Source organism: Nyctibius grandis, chromosome 22 (assembly GCF_013368605.1).
Source record: "Nyctibius grandis isolate bNycGra1 chromosome 22, bNycGra1.pri, whole genome shotgun sequence".
Lineage (NCBI taxonomy): Eukaryota > Metazoa > Chordata > Aves > Nyctibiiformes > Nyctibiidae > Nyctibius > Nyctibius grandis.
In genome coordinates this window covers 8,334,352-8,351,292 of record NC_090679.1, presented here as the reverse complement: position 1 = coordinate 8,351,292, position 16,941 = coordinate 8,334,352, and the positions used below count along the sequence as shown (strand labels likewise).

Here is a 16,941-nt window from a genome sequence, read left to right as displayed (position 1 = left end):
GCGGCGGGGGGCGATGCTGGAGCGGCGGCGGGGGGCGCCGGGCCCGGCGGCGGGGGGCGCTGGCCCTCAGCACAGGCAGCCGCGGGGCGACAGGTCCGTACCCGCGGGGCTGGCGGGTGGTCCGGTGATCGCCGCCCCCCGTCAGCAGGCACCGGGAGTCCCGCTCCCGGCCCCGGGGTCCCCGCTCGGCCGGCTCAAGGTGCCGGCCTGCCCCGGCGCCCCCCGGCGCCGTGCCGGTAGCGCAGCCCCGAGCCCCGGTGCGCGGCGGGCGGGGCAGGCCCCGCAGCCCGGCTGCCGGTGCACCCGGAGCCCTCGGTGCCGGCGCTTTTCCAGCGCCCCCCGCCTCGGGTGCCGCGTCCCTCGGTGGGCCCGGGGGCAGGCCGGCAGCCCCGGCTGGGAGAGCCGCTACCGGCGGGCGGGGGCGGCTCCGGGAGCTCTGCGCCGGTGCCGCCTGCTGCCTCCCTCTCCGCGGGCGTGTTTACTGGTGCGGAGCGGGGCTCTGTCCCGGGGGTGCGGGGCCTGGGGCAGATGCTGGCTCCCCAGCTGTGCCCTGAGTGCCGGGAAGTTTTGCCTCTCTCAGAATAACGGCCTCACGGTGCGAAGTTGGTTTTCTTTTGTTCGTTCGGCGCGTTCGGCTGTCGCGCTGCGCTCCGTGCGTGCGGGGTGCTGAGCCTCCACCACCTTGGTGGATGCGGTTATGAAATGACTTCAACGGGGAAGCTCCTGCCGGAGCGTTCCTCCTTGTGTGCCTGGATTTTTCCTTGCTGTCCTCTGGCAGGGCGAATACCTGCGATGGGCTGGGCGGTGGGGGACCGGGCGAAGACAATGACTGCATTTTCCCAGGGTTAGGATCTGAGCGTACAAAAATGCGAGGCCGGCCCTTCGTCCAGCTCGAATGCTCAGATACTGTGTCACAAAATCCGAAGGCCGGTGTTAACCCGGAGAGCTCCAAGCGCCGCGATGTGCCATCAGAAACGGATTTGAATCTCTCATGTTTGGTGTGTTACGAGGATATTCTGCGACTCTGTGATATACAGGGCATATCTGCAGGGAATCCAGGTTCCCCACTCAATGACAGCATGCTGTGCTTCCTCATCAGGTTAATTGGCCTTTTGCCTCATTAAAAGCAAGGTGCCTTGTCGAGTTATACTTAGCTCTGTAATGAACATATGTGTGCTGCGTTGTTGTTGTTGTGTTATTAGCTAGATGTTTCTGGGGCAAATACATTGCTGTTTGGGACTACTGACCCCAGATTTTGAAAGCCAGACCTGTCTCTTATTTTAGTTACCCAACAGATAAATTTAGGAGATTGCATTTTCTGGGAGAAAGGTGGAATCTTTGCATGTCATAATATGTTGTTGAGGAAAATGGGCTAGGATTGCATACGAGAAAACTAATTTGGGAGACACTGATTTCATGTGCATCCGTATGTGGGCCATCGTGGACATAGAGGATTTAGGGAAATAGCTGTGGCGGAGTTAAAAGGAAGGTAAATGGGGGAATTTCTCAGGACTGTGGTCTCATCATCAGGTGAAAGCACAGCAAAAGGTACATGGCTTTTATATTTTTTTAAAGCAAGGATTCCAAACTTGCGCATCTCCGAGCGGCAGGGTGTGACTTTAAGAGGAACGGAGGCTGCTCTGTTGCTTCCTGGATCAGGCCCAAAGCGTTAACGTGTAGGCTGATGTAACAACAAGTTAAGGGATGTCATTCTGCCCGTGACACCTTCTTGGAGCTGATGCTTTTGCTGCTGTATTGTTGCTGGTCTGAATAGGCTCCCTGGCTGAGGGACGCTGCAGGTTGTCGGGAGCGTTGTCTCAGCAGAGCTCTACGGCAGGTTGCGAAAGAAAAATAAAAGCTGCTGGTTGGGAACTGCCATATCTGTGGCGTGGTTTGGTTTGGTGATGAGGATGAAACAGGAGCCTCAGCCTGCTGAACTTGTGGTTCCCCAAGCACTTCGTGCTCTCAGTTTGGCTGGGAGGTTACTTCTGAAGGTGACATTCTGATTCGTAGCACCCGAGCTGCTGGAAAGGTGCATGGACTGGGAAACCAGACTGTGGTCTGCCTTCTTGCTCCTTGGTTCCTGCTGGGAGGGGAGATCCGGCGGGGCTATTTCCCGTCCTTGCTGCAGATGGGGACCGTGGACAACTCGAGAGTTGTCAGGAGGTGAAGTGTCCAGGCACAACGTGCACTCTGAGGGACAGCCAGGCTGCAGCCTTGTCAGGGGTATTACGGAGCCAGGGGGACAGACGCTGGGGCCACTTCTGAGGGGGTGGAGGGGGACTTCGTGGCTCTGATGACTCCAATCCACCCCACTCCCAAAGATGGAGGCCTCACAGGACCATCTTCTCCCTGCTCTGGGTCTGTGCTGAGGTCTGTTTTCTAGTGATTCATCCCCTTCTCCCAGGCTAAGACGCTGTGTGTCCCCTGCTCTCGCTGCTTGCTGAGGTCCAGGATGCGTTGCAGGATTAGGCCTGTGGTTGGAGCATCTGTGTCTCTCTCCAAAGAACAGTCTCTGCTGTTTGCACAGCTTGGAGGAGGAGAGCTGTGGGTGGTGAGCCTCTGCATGGGACCCAGACCCTCGCCGGGCAGAGCCAGGAAGGCTGGAGGAGAGGGAAGGGTGGCATGGGGTGCAGGAGGCAGAGCAGGAGAACCGCTCTGTGCAGCTGGCATGTGTGCGGGCTCTCACCTGGACTGCTTTGTGTCGCCTCCCCCGTGCTGAGGTCCAGGGAGGGGGATTCTCACCTTGGCCATCCCACTGCTGGGCAGGCTCTGGAGGCTGGAACTTCACCACCTGCAAACCCCAGAGGTTTGCACCCTCTGCACCTTTGCCCAGCCGTGCGTTTGCGATCCCCTGGCACGCAGGGAGCAGCTGGGCCCTGGGCCCAGGATCCTCTGGGTCTCACCACCCACTTGCTCATCTTAAAGCCTCTTCTGCACTGGGAGTATTGTTGGTTTTTTCATACTGTTATATAATGATTCCTGTTACTGCTTCTCCTCCTGTCTTGTCTCTTCACATCTTTTAGCTACTTAATTTTGGATGGTATCTTGTCTCCTTTGTGCCTACATGCACAGATCAAGGAGGAAGAAACAGGTGCAAGACGCGGGCGCTGGCTCTCACTGGTGGGGTGGCTTGTGTGGTGTGGTGTCCCTGCTGGGACCGCTCCTGGTTTGAGTCCAGAAAGGGAGTTGTGGTCTTGACCTTCCTGGTCTTTGAGGGTCGCTTGTGTCATCGTCTGCTTTCCACTCTGTATGAGTCCATGCTTCCTGTGCGAAAGATGTTTGCAGGTATTTTGTATACAGGAGGGGCTTTCGCTGGTGGGGATTTAACCTGTCTGGGCTCTGATTTCTGCTTTCACAGAGGAACAAATGTCTTCCTGCCTCCATATGCAGGAAGTTGCGAAGCAGCTTTAATTAGAGCTTGTACATCTTCTGGAGCACCTCACAGAAAACGCTGCAGAGCTCCAGGATGAAGTATGCCACTTGCCTGGAGGATTATCTAGCTTAATCTGGGCAAGTAATCTGGTGGTGGCAGATCCCTGGGAGGATTTGCAGGCAGAGAACTTGTTGTTGAAGCAGGTACTTCGTGTGAGATCTTTTTTTTTTTTTTTCCCAGGTGGAAGGTGCCTTGGTCTCAGTGGGAATCAGGAACATGCTGGGGCTGTGGCATTGGGCTCGGTGGCCACACGATGCTGGGAGCTGTTTATCTCTTGATTCTGGGAGCCAGGTTGGTTACAGCTGGCCTGCGAGGAGAGGAGGGAGGCCTGATTTTGAAGCGCCCGCGGGAAAATACAGCCCTCTGGATTATAGTGTAGGTGTTGCTGCCTGAAATAGCACTGGCAACTTTGGACCAGCAGCTCATGCGAAAATATCCCTCTCCACTGTCCTGCGAATCATCAGGCTTGCTCCAAGCCAGGAAGGCGCAGGGGAGGATGCGGGTGGGCTCCAGCCACCTATGCTGGTGCTCTCCCTTCAACCCAGGGCAGCTGTGGAGCAGGGAGCAGCAAAGCTGGATTTTTTTCTCACATGCCACCCTGCTAATTAGAGCTGTCTGAAACTATTTCTCACCACCTTCAGAAAATCACACTTCCTTAGGTTCGCAGAAGAGTGAAAACTTGCTTCCTTCTTGCCTTGAGTTTCTGCAGATGGGGAACGGTCACTTTGGTGCAGAAAGCTTTTACCCCTCACAAGGATGGCACATCTCTGGGTGTTCTCTGCTCCTGGTGAGCTGGGAGTGGAGCCGGGGTAGCTGGGTCCCCGTGGCCAGGTCAGCTCCTCGTCTCCCAGCTGAGCCAGCCGTGACGTGGAACTGGCAGCTGAAACTTTGCTCGGCCGGTGCTGCAGGTCCCAGTGACTTTAGCTCTACCTGAAACAATGGAGGTTGTCCACTCCCAGGCACGTGCTGTGCGTGAGGCAAAGCCTGGCTGATTTCTCAGTCCCCTTTTCAGAAACGTTTGACTAAATAAAGCATCTCCCCAGGGATCTCTGTGAGTAAGAGGAGACTAAAAAGGCTCCTGCATGATCCCAGCAGTGCTGGTTTCTGTATCCAGGGCCTCTCCATGCACAGCCCCTGGACACCGGCTGCTGCTCGGTGGCTGTCTCTGTGCTCTGCTAGCTAATAACCCTTAGATATGGGCCCTGAAGCATAACGCCCTTTCTAAATCACAGGCAACACCTTGACTTGGGTTTGGATCTGGATCAGAAAGTGGTGCATGCTTGGGAGCACAGAGGCAATAAACTCCATCATCAGGCAAAAAGGGAGCCATGTTCTGCCGCAGCTGAGCTCCCCACCTCATTTGGGCTGTGTAAGGCAAAATGCACCGTGGCCACCAGGGCCTTGAGCCTTAAAGCGTTTGTCACGCCCCAAAAACTACTGCAGTCCCGCAAGGGATCAGTTACGGCACTGCACTGGTGGGGTGAGGGTGCCTCTCCCGGGAGGATCAGGGCCAGTTCCCGTGAGCAGCGTGGTGTGGCTCCTGCGAGGAGCGGCTGCTGCTTTGCCAGGTTTAGGGCGTTGGGTGTTGGTGCTGGAGCGCGCCTCATCTCCGTTCCCCTCCTGAGTCATTGCGTGACACCGCTGCGTGTGGAGGAGAGCCGTGCTGCCCTGGAACAGCACGTAGGCTTCCCCCGGCGAGCTGTGCCGGCCCTTGGCAGGCAAAGGTGTGGGTGCAGCAAGAAGGGCGGAGGTGAGTGGTGTGCTTGGCCAGGAGGAGCTTCAGGAGATCGATCCGTGTTGGGCAGCGGGTTTGCGAGGCTGTGAGCCTGTGGGCAACTCTGGTCATCTGAGAAATTCTCACTGCAGAGAAGCCTGAGCAATGAAGTGCTGGGATGTGATAAAGTGCCCCCACTGAGCCGGGAGGTGCTGGGGCTGTCTGGCAGCTTCTGTCAGTCCTCCTGTGCCCGCTCGGTGCCAGGTGCAGCAGCATGGTCGGTGCTGGTTGTGCTGGTGGGGAGCTGGGCTGGGTGCAGCAAAGATGTCAGTAAATCCTGCCTCTGTCTGCTCTCCCCGCTGATCAGAGGAGGGTGCCAGGATGCGAGCACACACCCTCCCAAACTGCTGGACCACTCTTTCACATCCAAATGGTGCTGTTTGAACGAGGAGGCTCTGCCCGGTGAGGTGTTCTCTGCGCTGTGCGGTGCTCGGTGCAGATGGTGGAGGACGCCTGTCCTCGGCAGGAGCTTGGGCGGACGTGTGCGGCGAGGGGAGGCTCCGGAGGAAGCTCATCTCCCTGGCAACTTTGGCAGCCAGGCATCTGCTCGCCTACTGAATTGAGTGTGCAGCAGTCGAACCCCTAAAGGGTGCCAGCACATCTCAGCTCTTGCCTTCTCAGGTCTGGGGGGAGGTGGAGAGGTCTGCCAACTGCCAGGAATTTGGGGGACAGAGTGTTGAGTCCGCGAGGGTAGGCTAAAAATCAAAAGGAAGATGAATCACTGTGCTGCTCTTCTGTGCCAAATGACTGTGCTCCCAGTGCTTGGCTGCTGCAGCTTGGTGCTGGGCTCTGTGCTGCAAAGCTTGGCCAGAAGGGTCTGTGAAAACTGCTTTCATTTAATCCCCATGGTCCAGCTCCATCCTGGGTAAGAGGGTGACCAGTCCGGAGGAAGAAAACATGAGGTTCCCTAGAACATGGGATACTAGAAGGGAGCAGATGATTTGCAGCTTGAATGAAAATAATTTGTATAACTCCAGGCGGGGAAACCTAGGATGTGGTTGGGTAGGGGGAGGATCACCTCTGTGCTTGGAGGACTGGGGGAGAAGTTTTGTATGGAGGTCGCAGCAGGCAGCTCTGAAGCTGTTCAGGGGAGGGAGAGAGTTCATATTAGGGAAGAAAAAGGAAACGAGAAAATAAGAGATTCAGTGGGTCAGAGGGAGACAGGAGATGCTGCCTTGGAGACCCAGGGCACTGGTGGTCAGCTGAGCAGGGGTTTCTTGTCTCTGTGCACGTTACAAACGCAGCCAGCTCTTGCTGAGTTTGTAGCCATGTCTTGGCATGGCTGGCTGATTGCCTGTGTCAAGGAATCCTCTCTGGTCTTCTTGTCTTTCCTGTCTTGGGGTCTTACCCCAAGCAGTTGCTCCCTTAAGGTATATGTGCAGTCCAAACCATGACCAAAGGGTGACCTCCTAGAAGTGCTCCCCAGTATGAATCAAGGGTTGGAACTGGGCTGGGCCTCATGGTGGTGGCATGGGCTGAGCATGGCCCCAGCTGATGTGGCACTTTGAGGATAGAGCTGGGTGGGCTGATGGGGAGAAGTTGTGTGCAGAAAAGAGGCCAGAAGATGGCAACAGTCCTGACAAGGCTGTGGGAACTGCAAACCAGAGGTATCTGCCCCTCTGCAAGGAGTTGTCCCCTTGTCCTTGGTAGCCTGGTCTGGAGCTGGGTGAGAGCTATCAGCAGAGTGTTTTGACTGCAGGTTGGGCAGACACCGATCAGGAACGACCCTGGTATGGGTGACCACCTTGCAGACAGGCAAGATAGCCTGCTCAGAGGATCTGAGACTAGGGACTAGACAGGTGCTCAGATCTGTTCCCACTCTGTTATCTGATGTTGGAGCCCAGGGACAAGGTGCTTCTGCTCACAGCATCTCTCCCTGGCCAGCGCAGTCCTTTAAGGTCTCTTGGCTGGGGTTGGTGGCTGCAGTGGTTCTCACTGGTGCCCTAACTTGCCCCATGCCCCGTTGTCTGCAGCAGGACAGTGCGATCCTTTCCTGTATTCCTGTCACTTATTGTTTGCTGGCCTGTGGAGGGCAACTGAGTTCATCCTTGCAGGCCAGAGCGCGTGTCCCAGTTTTGCAGGAATGCCTCATAGTTGTTGGCCTCCTGGAGGAGAGCTGGCTGCTGTCATCTCTGGGCACAGCACTGTCCTTTGCCCTCCTGATGAAGGTGAGGACTCCGGGAAAGCCTTCCCAATGGGTTCAGGTGTTGGAAATGAGCCTGTGGGATCTGCGGGTGGGAACAGGGCCCCAGGGCTGATGGAGAGCAGATCTTGGATGTGATGGTTTTCTAGGGCAGGTCTGGATGGGCAGTGCTGTGCCTGATGGCTTGTGGAAAGCTGAGGAGGATGGGAAGGCTTTGCAGAGCTATGCAAGGACATGCTGTACTACTTAGTGGGAGAGCTAGTCGGGTCCTGCCAGTTTGGGGTCGGAAGGCAGGTATTTGCATTCGTTATAATCAATCACTGCTCATCCACTTTTTGTAATGGCTCGGTGATGATGAAATGCTGTTCAGGATCCTCTCGGTGGTCTTGGGGCAGGCAGATGGCTTGGCAGGAGGGTGGGGACTGGAATTAGCTCTGCTTTCTGGGCTGTCTCAAGGTTGGCACAATGCACCAGCCCTTGGAGCTGCACTCACTGGAGCCTGTCCCCATCGGACCCTGGCTCCCTGCTGCTGCACTGTCCTCTTTAGCTGTTCGAGGTGGGCTGCACTTGGGCCAAGCCCAAGTGAGGTCGGGATCAGGCACAGCCTCTACTGTCGACCTCAGGAAGTGTGGCCTCCCAGCATGCAGAGGTGTGTGGAGGACAATTAACAACACATTCATTAGCCCTGGGAGTATGGCAGGGAGTATGAGTGGGCTGTCAGGATGCCTTGCTTGGGGGTTGGATCTTCCTCATGGGTCGGTGGGATGGTAGTAACAGCAATGGTGGGAATGGGTGCCTCTGGCTCTTGTCTGGACCTGCTGCTCTGGGTGTTCCCTCCTTCCCACATCCACCCCTCCCCTCTTCCTCATCTGCCCTTCTGCATGGCTTGGTGCAGAGGAGGAGTGGGGACTTGAGTGGCTGAGTCTCCCCAAGGTTGCTGGCAGCCTGGAGCCAGGCTGGCAGTTGCTGCTGGGAGTCCAGCTGAAGTCATCAGCATCCCTGGGATGATCTCCTGCCATGTGGGGTCTCAGACCCCTTCTCCCTGTATCCCTGTTGGGAGAAGGAGCTGTCTTCCCATCCTGGCTGCCAGGTTTTCTCTTGTGCTGCTGGCCCTGAGCTACATGGGGAGCTGCCTGATGAGGCTGGTGTGACCTAGGGAACATCAGGGCCTCTTCTCATGGGGCTGTGGGACACTTGCTGCCTGCCCGGGCAGCTGCACATTTATGTCCTGTGCTGGAATGAAGTGGTGATTCCTGTCCTGGGGGGACCTGGCGTGGCAGGGTGCTACCTGCTGGCTTTGAGGAGACCTTTCTTCTCAAAGGCGCTGGAGAGCCTGAGTCCCACAGACGTGTCCCCAAATCCGCAGAGCTGAGGCAGCAAAAAGGAGCTGGAGGAGTTTCCCTGCCAGGTCCTTCCTGCGGCTCCTGGCTTGGCTTGGCACGCTGCATGTACGTGGCAGGAGGAGGCAGTGCCCATTCCAGCATCTGCACACCCAGCCCTGCTCCTCCGGCCTCCGGCAGTGCTCGTGGCCCCAAGCAGATGGGGCAGACATCAAATGAGTGTCCCACCACCCCAACTCTGCCCTGATCTTGAACACTCCCAGAAAGATGTCTTGATGTCAGGAAACGGGAATGCAGCTGGGGTGGAGGTCTGTGGTACAGAGGGATTGCTCTTCTCTGGCACACTTTCTTCCTCAGTTGGTGATTTAAGCTGGTCTTCCTGGTGTGGGGGACACAAGAGGCTGGGTCTGTAGGATGACTGTTGTTTCTTGGACGTTCAGGTACAACAGCAACTGCAGGCCATGGCAAACGCCGTAGGAGCCCCAGACCTGACGATGCCCTCGAGCCCAAGTGGGCTCACAGGCAAGGAGAGGAAAACCTAGAAGGGGGGGTCAGGTGTTCTGATGGGTTAGGGAGGATCAGATGCAGGTGAGATGCTGGGAAAGGCCCTGAGGTTTTTGGGCACTGGGTAGGACATAGCGATACATGTAGGATGGTTTGGATGGAAATTAGGAATTCTATACTTACAAGAACTAGGGTGATGGGAAGCAGCAGGCATGGGGTCACCCAAAGAAGGTCCTCTTTGACACTGTGCCTCACTGCAGGGTGCTGCTGGGGCCACAGGGAAGAAGGATCACGCAGGCTCCCAGGGGCCATGCCTGTGTGTACAGCATGGTTGAGGTGCAGCTGCTGATTCTGCATTTCCCCAAATGTCTCGTTGCCAGAAGGGGTGGGCTGCAGTGGGGAGAGGCACCGTAGGGGGCTGGAGCAGTGCTGTGGTTTTAGCCCCAGGATGGGGTGTGCTCTGCAGGGAGGCAGTGACACGTTTCTCCATTTATTGGTCAGTAATTCCTCCGTGGAGCCTGATCTCCATTACCTCGACCATGCTCCAGAGAAGGAGCTTTGTGGAGTCTCTAGCCCATTTCTAGCGTACGGACATTCTGCGTGGAGGGGCATCACAGAAAGCCGGCGGTACAGGTTCATCTCAGCCCCGTGTCTGTGCAGTCGTGCTGGGTGCACGCAATGCAGAGAGGTGTGTTTGTGTGGTGGCTTCGTGCTCTGGAGGGAACCGATGCAGGCAAGGGGGCTGTGCTTGGAGATTTGGTTCAGTTCCCATCTGTGCCGCTGATCGTAGGAAAGCTGCTTAGCATCCCCGCACCGTGAGTCCCTGCCTGGCAAGCAGGAAAGATGCTGCTTTGCACGCTCTGCTAGGGAGCAGGCAAAACCTGGTCCTGTGCTGGGTTCGTATCAGTGTATCAGTGCAGGTAATCAGCAGAAACGGTAATGGAACCCTGCCCTCCCTCCAGTGCCTTTCACTGATGGACCTCAGAACAGTCCATCCCCCTGCATGCAGGGCTGTCTCTGCTGCCAAGTGGTCCTCCCTGGAGGTGGCAGACCCTGCAGTGGTACTCCGGGCAGCTGGGAGGGTCTGAGGGGGTGTTTGGGGGTGGAGGAACCCCGGCTTGTTCCTGGAACAGGTCTACAAGGGACCTGCCCGGTACCGACCAGCAACGTGTTGACTCTCCATGGGCGGCCATCTAGCTCCGAACACTTCCCAGCCAAGCTCAGCTCACAGTCAAGGTGTTAGATCCACAAAGACATAAACTTGCGGTCCCCAAACCTCCCTCTGATCTGCAGCGGCACGCTCCGTCTGCGTGGGAGAGCTGTGACGTGTGAAGAGACGATTTCTGTCAGTCCATTGCCTGGTGACATGCAGGCTTCTGGCATCCAGGCTGTTTTTCTGGTGCTCAGAACTAGCTGGGAGTGCTGGCGGTGAGCACGGATCCCTGAGGGCACTTGATGCTGCATGATGGTGTGGAGAGAGGATTTCCCAAGCTGTTCGAGGGCTGAGCAGCTCTGTGGTGCCCGCTGTGATGCAGGGCGAGGCAGGCTGAGTGGCTGCTCTGCTGATGCTTGCAAACTTCTGCAAATCTGTAGCTGCTGCATGGAGCCGAGAGGTTAGGGTTGTGTTTCGTGGCTTGAAATGACCCTGAGTGTTGCCATCAGGGCCCGTTCCCCAGCCCTCTGGGATGCTATGTGTCAGTAAATGTTACTGGGAGGTGATCCAAACCCAGACAGGCAGGGTCTTGTGTGCGTGTTTACTTCTGCAGACTCTTCCTGGTGAGGGGAAAGAACTTCACTCTTGCCTGTGCTGCGACAGTTAATCCAGGAGCCCTCCTGCCTCGTGGTCGAGGACAGTTCCAGGCCTCTCCTTCCTTCCCAGGCACTGCGGGCTGAATCGCCTTCTGCTCGGTGTCATCAGAGCAAAAGCACAGAGATCAGAGCTGTCACAGCAGGACAGCGCAGGTGCAAGGAAGCGGAGGAAATCCTGCCCACGGTGTTGATACACCTGTAGATAGAACAGCTGAATTTGCCAAGAAAGCCCATGCCGTCACTGACATCAGACTGGTAACTGCAAATAAAACTACGGCCATTGCGGGAAGGAGGCTCCGGATGGTTCTTTGAGCAAGGAGAGAAAAATACCTTTCCGTGGTGAACTTTGAAACAGGCTGATGAGACCAGCAAACCTCATACTGAGATGTTAAAGCATCCAGGAGAGGAGCTGGTAACTCTCAAATCATAAATATGTGAAGAGGGTTCTGGCTTCAGAAGGGCAGACAGGCACATTGGAAGGTGCCATTAGGAAACTATGACCTTTGGAAACCTTCCTGCCGGGAGAGTGGCTGTGGTTATCCTGCAGCGGCCGGTGCCAAGGCAGCCCTGGGTGGCTGCAGGACCACAGCTGCCTGTTGCCCGTGGTGGGTGTTGGGTGGCTGCACGGGCTGCAAGCACGCTGGTGCTGAGCTCTGGGCTGCCTTTGCCAGCAGGAGCTCCTGGGGCTGGAGGTGGCTCCTTGAGTCACGGTGCTGGGCAGCTCTGCAGCTAGAGAGAGAGACGTCTTGTTCTGTCCTTTGCTCTTGACACACAGGGAGACATGTGGTTATGCGTGCTCTGGTGTAGGTTGGGCTCTGAGAGAGGTCACTTAGTCCCTACCCCTGTACAGCTCCCCACAGGGCCCGTGTCTGGGATGAGGGGTGCTGAGGCTCTGTGGATAGGGCTGATCTCCATCTGGGATCTTTCCTTATGTTGCACAAGATTTACTGAAAGTGTCGTGTGAACCTGCTGAGAGAGGACATGTTGCAGAGTTTCCTTTCCCATCATCTCTTTCATAATTCAGTGCCCATTCCCATCACTCTGCCTTCGGGGAATTTCCCACCCCTTACATTTGCCTGGTGGTCAGGCTGTGTCCCAGAGCCAGGAGAGCAGCACTAGCCCTTTCCCCCTCTGGGTAGGCAATAAAGTCCTTGGCACTTCACCTCCCGGGCCCGTGGGGTGCCAGGTTAAATCTGACCTGAAGCACAGCGCAGACAAGCTCTGCCAAGCTTCTGACTCTGTCCCAAAGAGGCTGCAGAGTCCAAGTTGTCTCACTCGAGTATTTATTAAGCAGGCTGGTCCAGGGGCCTTCCCAGAGATCCCAGCAGTGCAGCCGCAGCTGGCAGCAGAGCTGCTGTCTCTGTCTCCTTTGGGCTGAGGGTGTGAGGAGCGGGGTCAGCGATGCCGCATCAGGCAGTGGCTCCTGCCAGCTCTGGTGCCTGCTCCTGCCAGAGGCTAAACCTCAAGCCATGGCACAGGTTCCCAGACACTGCACGCCGGCAGACAGGTTTGAGGAGGGGAGAGTGGTCATGATGATGGGCAGTGCTTGCGTGGTGTCACGGTTTAAGGCTGGGCCGGCTATTAAACCAGTGGCAGACGCTCTCTGTTACCCCCGCCCCGCCCCCCCCCCCCCCCCCCCCAGAAGGGGAAGGGAGAGAGAAAAGGGAGAGAGACTTATGGGTTGGAAAGTTAAAACAGTTTTAATAAACTATAATAATGAAAAAGAGTATAATAATAATATTGGAATAATCAAATATGTACAAATATCTACAAAACCAAGATCAAGCTCCCCCGGTGTCGGCCACGTCCCCACCGGCACTGCAGGGCAGGCTCCGGGAAGGCCCAGGCTGGGCCCAGCGACGGTCAAGAGCTGGATTCAGGGATGCATGGATCGGGATCGGGGGCAGCAGGAAAACGGACAGAGTCCTCCTTGGACACCGGCCATAGCAGAAGGGTGAGACCCTTGTGATCCCCCCGCTTTATACTGAGAATGATGTGTGTGGGATGGAATACCTCGTTGGTCAATTTTGGGTCACCTGCCCTGTCCGCTCCTCCCTGCAGGTGCGACCCCCCTGCGGCTCTTCACTTGTAATTAGTGAGGAATTTAGCAGTGACCTTGGTTTCTCTAAGAACAAGTACAGCAAGAGCCTTACTGCACAACATCCCTACTGGTACCTGAGCGATAACTACAAACTTCGAGCGTTATCAGTCCCAGAAGCAGACACTGTCTGCAGAACATGCAGTTAGTGTCAGAAAGTGCAGTTACTTAGAAGAGACTGAGCTGAAAGTAAAAATCACTGCAAGGAAAATTGGTCTGGTTTAGGCCAAACCAGGACATGTGGGAGGACCATGCACTGGGCTCCTCCTGTTAAAAACTAAGGTCAGTAACCTGCCAGGCAAATGACGTTCCCAGGAGAGTTATCAGATCAGTAGGAAGGGGTGAGTGTGGAGCCTTGGAAAACAAGTCCATGTCCCTGGGACACAAACCTGCCCAGCAGTGGGGCTTGGAGGCTTGGAGATCTTCGCAGTAACAGATACACACCTTCCAGCAAATGGGGCTAACAGGATTTTATGTGGAGAAGTTTTAGGCTGGGCTGAACTTATCTTTTGTTGGAGGGTGGGGGAATGGCATACATGGGGGTAATCTCCTGGCTGCAGCATCTGAGGAAAACCAGCCTCCTTGAAGTCTTACTTTCATGGCCAGTGTTCTTCAAAATAATGGGGTTTTATCCTTCTCTGTGTAACAGATGACATGGGAAACCCTTCTGCAAGGAAATAAATTCTTCGTGTCACAGTGGCTTTCACTTGACAGTGTTGAATTTCCTTCCATGCTGGTGTTGCCTTTCTCTTTTCCCCTTTCTCCTCTCCTCCCTCCCACATATACTCTTCTCTATCGTACATCCTCAGCTTTCAGAGAGATAATTGCAGTTGAGCTAAGAAAACCCTAACATGTTTTTAACGATGGCTTTCATTCCTTTTTCTGCAGTATTCTCTGAGGCTTCACCCTGTTTGAAAACTTGAAGGTGTTTCAGTGACCTTTTTTTTCCATTTAGACTTATTTTGGAAGAAATTTCCTGGAAATTCAGTATTTGGATGAGAAGTAGGAATATGAAGCTGTCTGGTGCCACTGAATATGCAGGTCACGCAGGTTGGAACTGCCTGCTGGGAAAGACTCTCAGCATCCCTTCTAGGTCTCCCTCTTTCAGAGTTTGCTGGTGAGACACAGGCATGTTTGTAGGAAGTTGGGTCATTTTTGAGGTGAAAAGTCACAAAGTCACAAAAGTCTGAGAGTGCTTTGAGGAAGACCATTGTGTCTAACCTGATCACCTTCTATGATGCAATAACTGGCTTGGTAGACAAGGGGAGAGCAGTGGACATTGCCTGCCTCGACTTAGTAAGGCCTTTGACCCTGGCTCCCATAAGATACTCATAGACAAGCTGTTGATGTGTGGGCTGGATGAGCAGACAGTGAGGTGGATTGAAAACTGGCTGAATGGCCAGGCCCAGAGGGCGGAGATCAGTGGAACAAAGCCCAGCTGGAGGGCAGTAACTAGTGGTGTACCCCAGGGGCCACCACACTGGCTCCAGTCCTGTTTAACATCTTCATTAATGATCTGAATGATGGGGCAGAGTGTATCCTCAGCAAGTTTGCAGCTGACACCAAGCTGGGAGGAGTGGCTGATATGCCAGAGGGTCGTGCTGCTGTCCAGAGGGACCTTATCAGGCTGCAGAAATGGGCTGACAGGAACCTCGTGAAGTTCAACAAGAAGTGCAAAGTCCTGCACTTGGGGAAGAACAAGCCCAGGCAGCAGTATTTGTTGGGGGCTACCCAGCTGGAAAGCAGCTTGGCAGAAAAGGCCCTGGGGGTCATCATGGACACTGAGTTGACCATGAACCAGCAATGTGCCCTTGAGGCAGAGAAGGCTAACGGTATCCTGGTCTGCTGGTATTGCCAGCAGGATGAGTGAGATGGTCCTTCCCTTCTGCTCAGCACTGGTGAGGCAACACCTGGAGAGACATGGACGTACTGGAGAGAGTCCGGTGTAAAGCCACGAAGCTGGTGAAGGGAATGGAGCGTCTCTCATGAGGAAAGACTGAGAGAGCTGGGGCTGTTCAGCCTGGAGAAGGAAAGCTCAGGGGGACCTTATCAATGTATATAAATACCTGAGGGGAGGGTGCAAAGAGGACAGAGCCAGGCTCTTCTCAGGGGTCGCCAGTGACAGGACAAGAGACGAAGGGCACGAACTGAAGCGTAGGAGGTTCCCTCTGAACACCAGGAAACACTTTTTCACTGTGAGGGTGACCGAGCACTGGCACAGGTTGCCCTGGGAGGTTGTGGAATCTCCGTCCTTGGAGGTATTCAAAAGCTGTCTGGACATGGTCCTGGGCAACCTGTTTTGGGTGGCCACAGTTGAGCAGGGGTTTGGACCAGATGACTTCTAGAGGTCCCCCCAACCTCAACCACTCTGTTATTGTTTGTGGAAGGCCCAGGCTGTCTTGCCCATGTGGTTATCACTTGCCTGTAACTGAAGACCTACAGACAGCTGGAGACTTAGTGGATATGTGGGTCCAGGGGTGTTGGACTGTGAGCTAACTCTGTCTGTGTAACAGGGTGCCACAGACCATTGGCCAAGGAGGCAGCTGGGGGCCAGCACTCTGATCGGGTGTCTCCAACCTCCCTCCTGGTGGAGGTTTCTCCGTAAAAAAGGAGCAACGGAGTCAGGCAGCCTTGTATCTGCCTGCAGAGTGTGAATCCAGAGCTGCCCCTGTGCACTCACCGTGCTCTTCTGGCCTTGGACACTGACTCTACATTCCCCATCCCTTCAGAGCGAGGTCTGTGGAGAGGTGTCATCTCCCCTGTTCAGCTTCATGGGACAGAGGTCTCTCCGCTGCTGTCAAAATGATGCAGAAGGACACATCCACGAGCTCTTGTGCAGCCATGTCATTGACTTCTTGGGGCTTCCATCACCCAGGCTTCTCTGGATCAGGTCCAGAATGTGCTCAAGGCTTGCTCTCCCTTCTCCCCCTCCCTGCAGGTCTCATCGAGTGCCCTGTGCGGCCCTGCCTGTCCTTGCCCAAAAGCCCTGTGCACACTCTTGGAGATTGTCCTCCTGCCATGCCCGACACTCTCCCAGGGGAGCCTCAGCTCACCACTCTCCTGGGAGGACTGAGGACCGAACTCCCCGGGCTGTGTCTGAAACCTGACGACACCAGTCCCAAGGAGACACTGCTGTACCCCCAGACCCCATCCATCCTGTCCAGTCCCCTCTGCCTGCAGCCCCCTCCTGCACATGGCCTGTCTGGCCTTGGCTTGCCTCTCTGAGCCGCTCTTCGTAGCCCACCCCAGACGCTCCTAGGATGAACTATGCTTTTGTTTTAAGTCTTTCTCAAATGAACGTGGAGCAGAGAGGCCAGGCTGCGGAGAGCAGGGCTGGAGGTTCAGAAGCACCGGGATCAGTGTGGCTGGGCGCCGTACCTGGGGAGGCTGGGGCTGCAGCAGCGGTGGGCTGAGCTCTCCTGGGCAAAGCGGGAGCTGGGATAGCATGAGGAGCAGCTCTTAGCCATCTTTGCCAGACTGGACTGTCTCTCACTGACTCTTTGCAAAGCGAGGACCGGTGCCGGGCTTGTTTGCAGACTTGCCTGTTCCCTGCTTCTCAGGTGCCATTGCCTGCTCTCCCTGCTCTGCTTTCCTGTGCAGATCAGTGATGCAGAATGACAGGACCGAGGTGGCAGAGAACGGCTGCCGGGAAGGCTGCTGGGTGGACTTTTTACCTTTCTGCCTTGCAACTTGGGGAGCAAGCATCCTGCTTGTGGTGGGACTGCGAGCACAGCGATGCTTCTGCCAGCGTGCCATGTCCAGCAGCCTGCCTGGCACTTCTGGTCCAGCTGATGGCCTAAAACTGCTCTTCAGATCTCTGCAAGCAGCTGCTGGACC

At 55.7% G+C, this 16,941-nt stretch overlaps 1 protein-coding gene across 1 annotated transcript in view; it reads left to right on the top strand.

The window, feature by feature from the left end:
• The window catches only part of NRG2 (neuregulin 2), a 172,235-nt gene that overhangs the window by 490 nt on the left and 154,804 nt on the right, over positions 1-16,941 (top strand). The window lies entirely within an intron of this gene.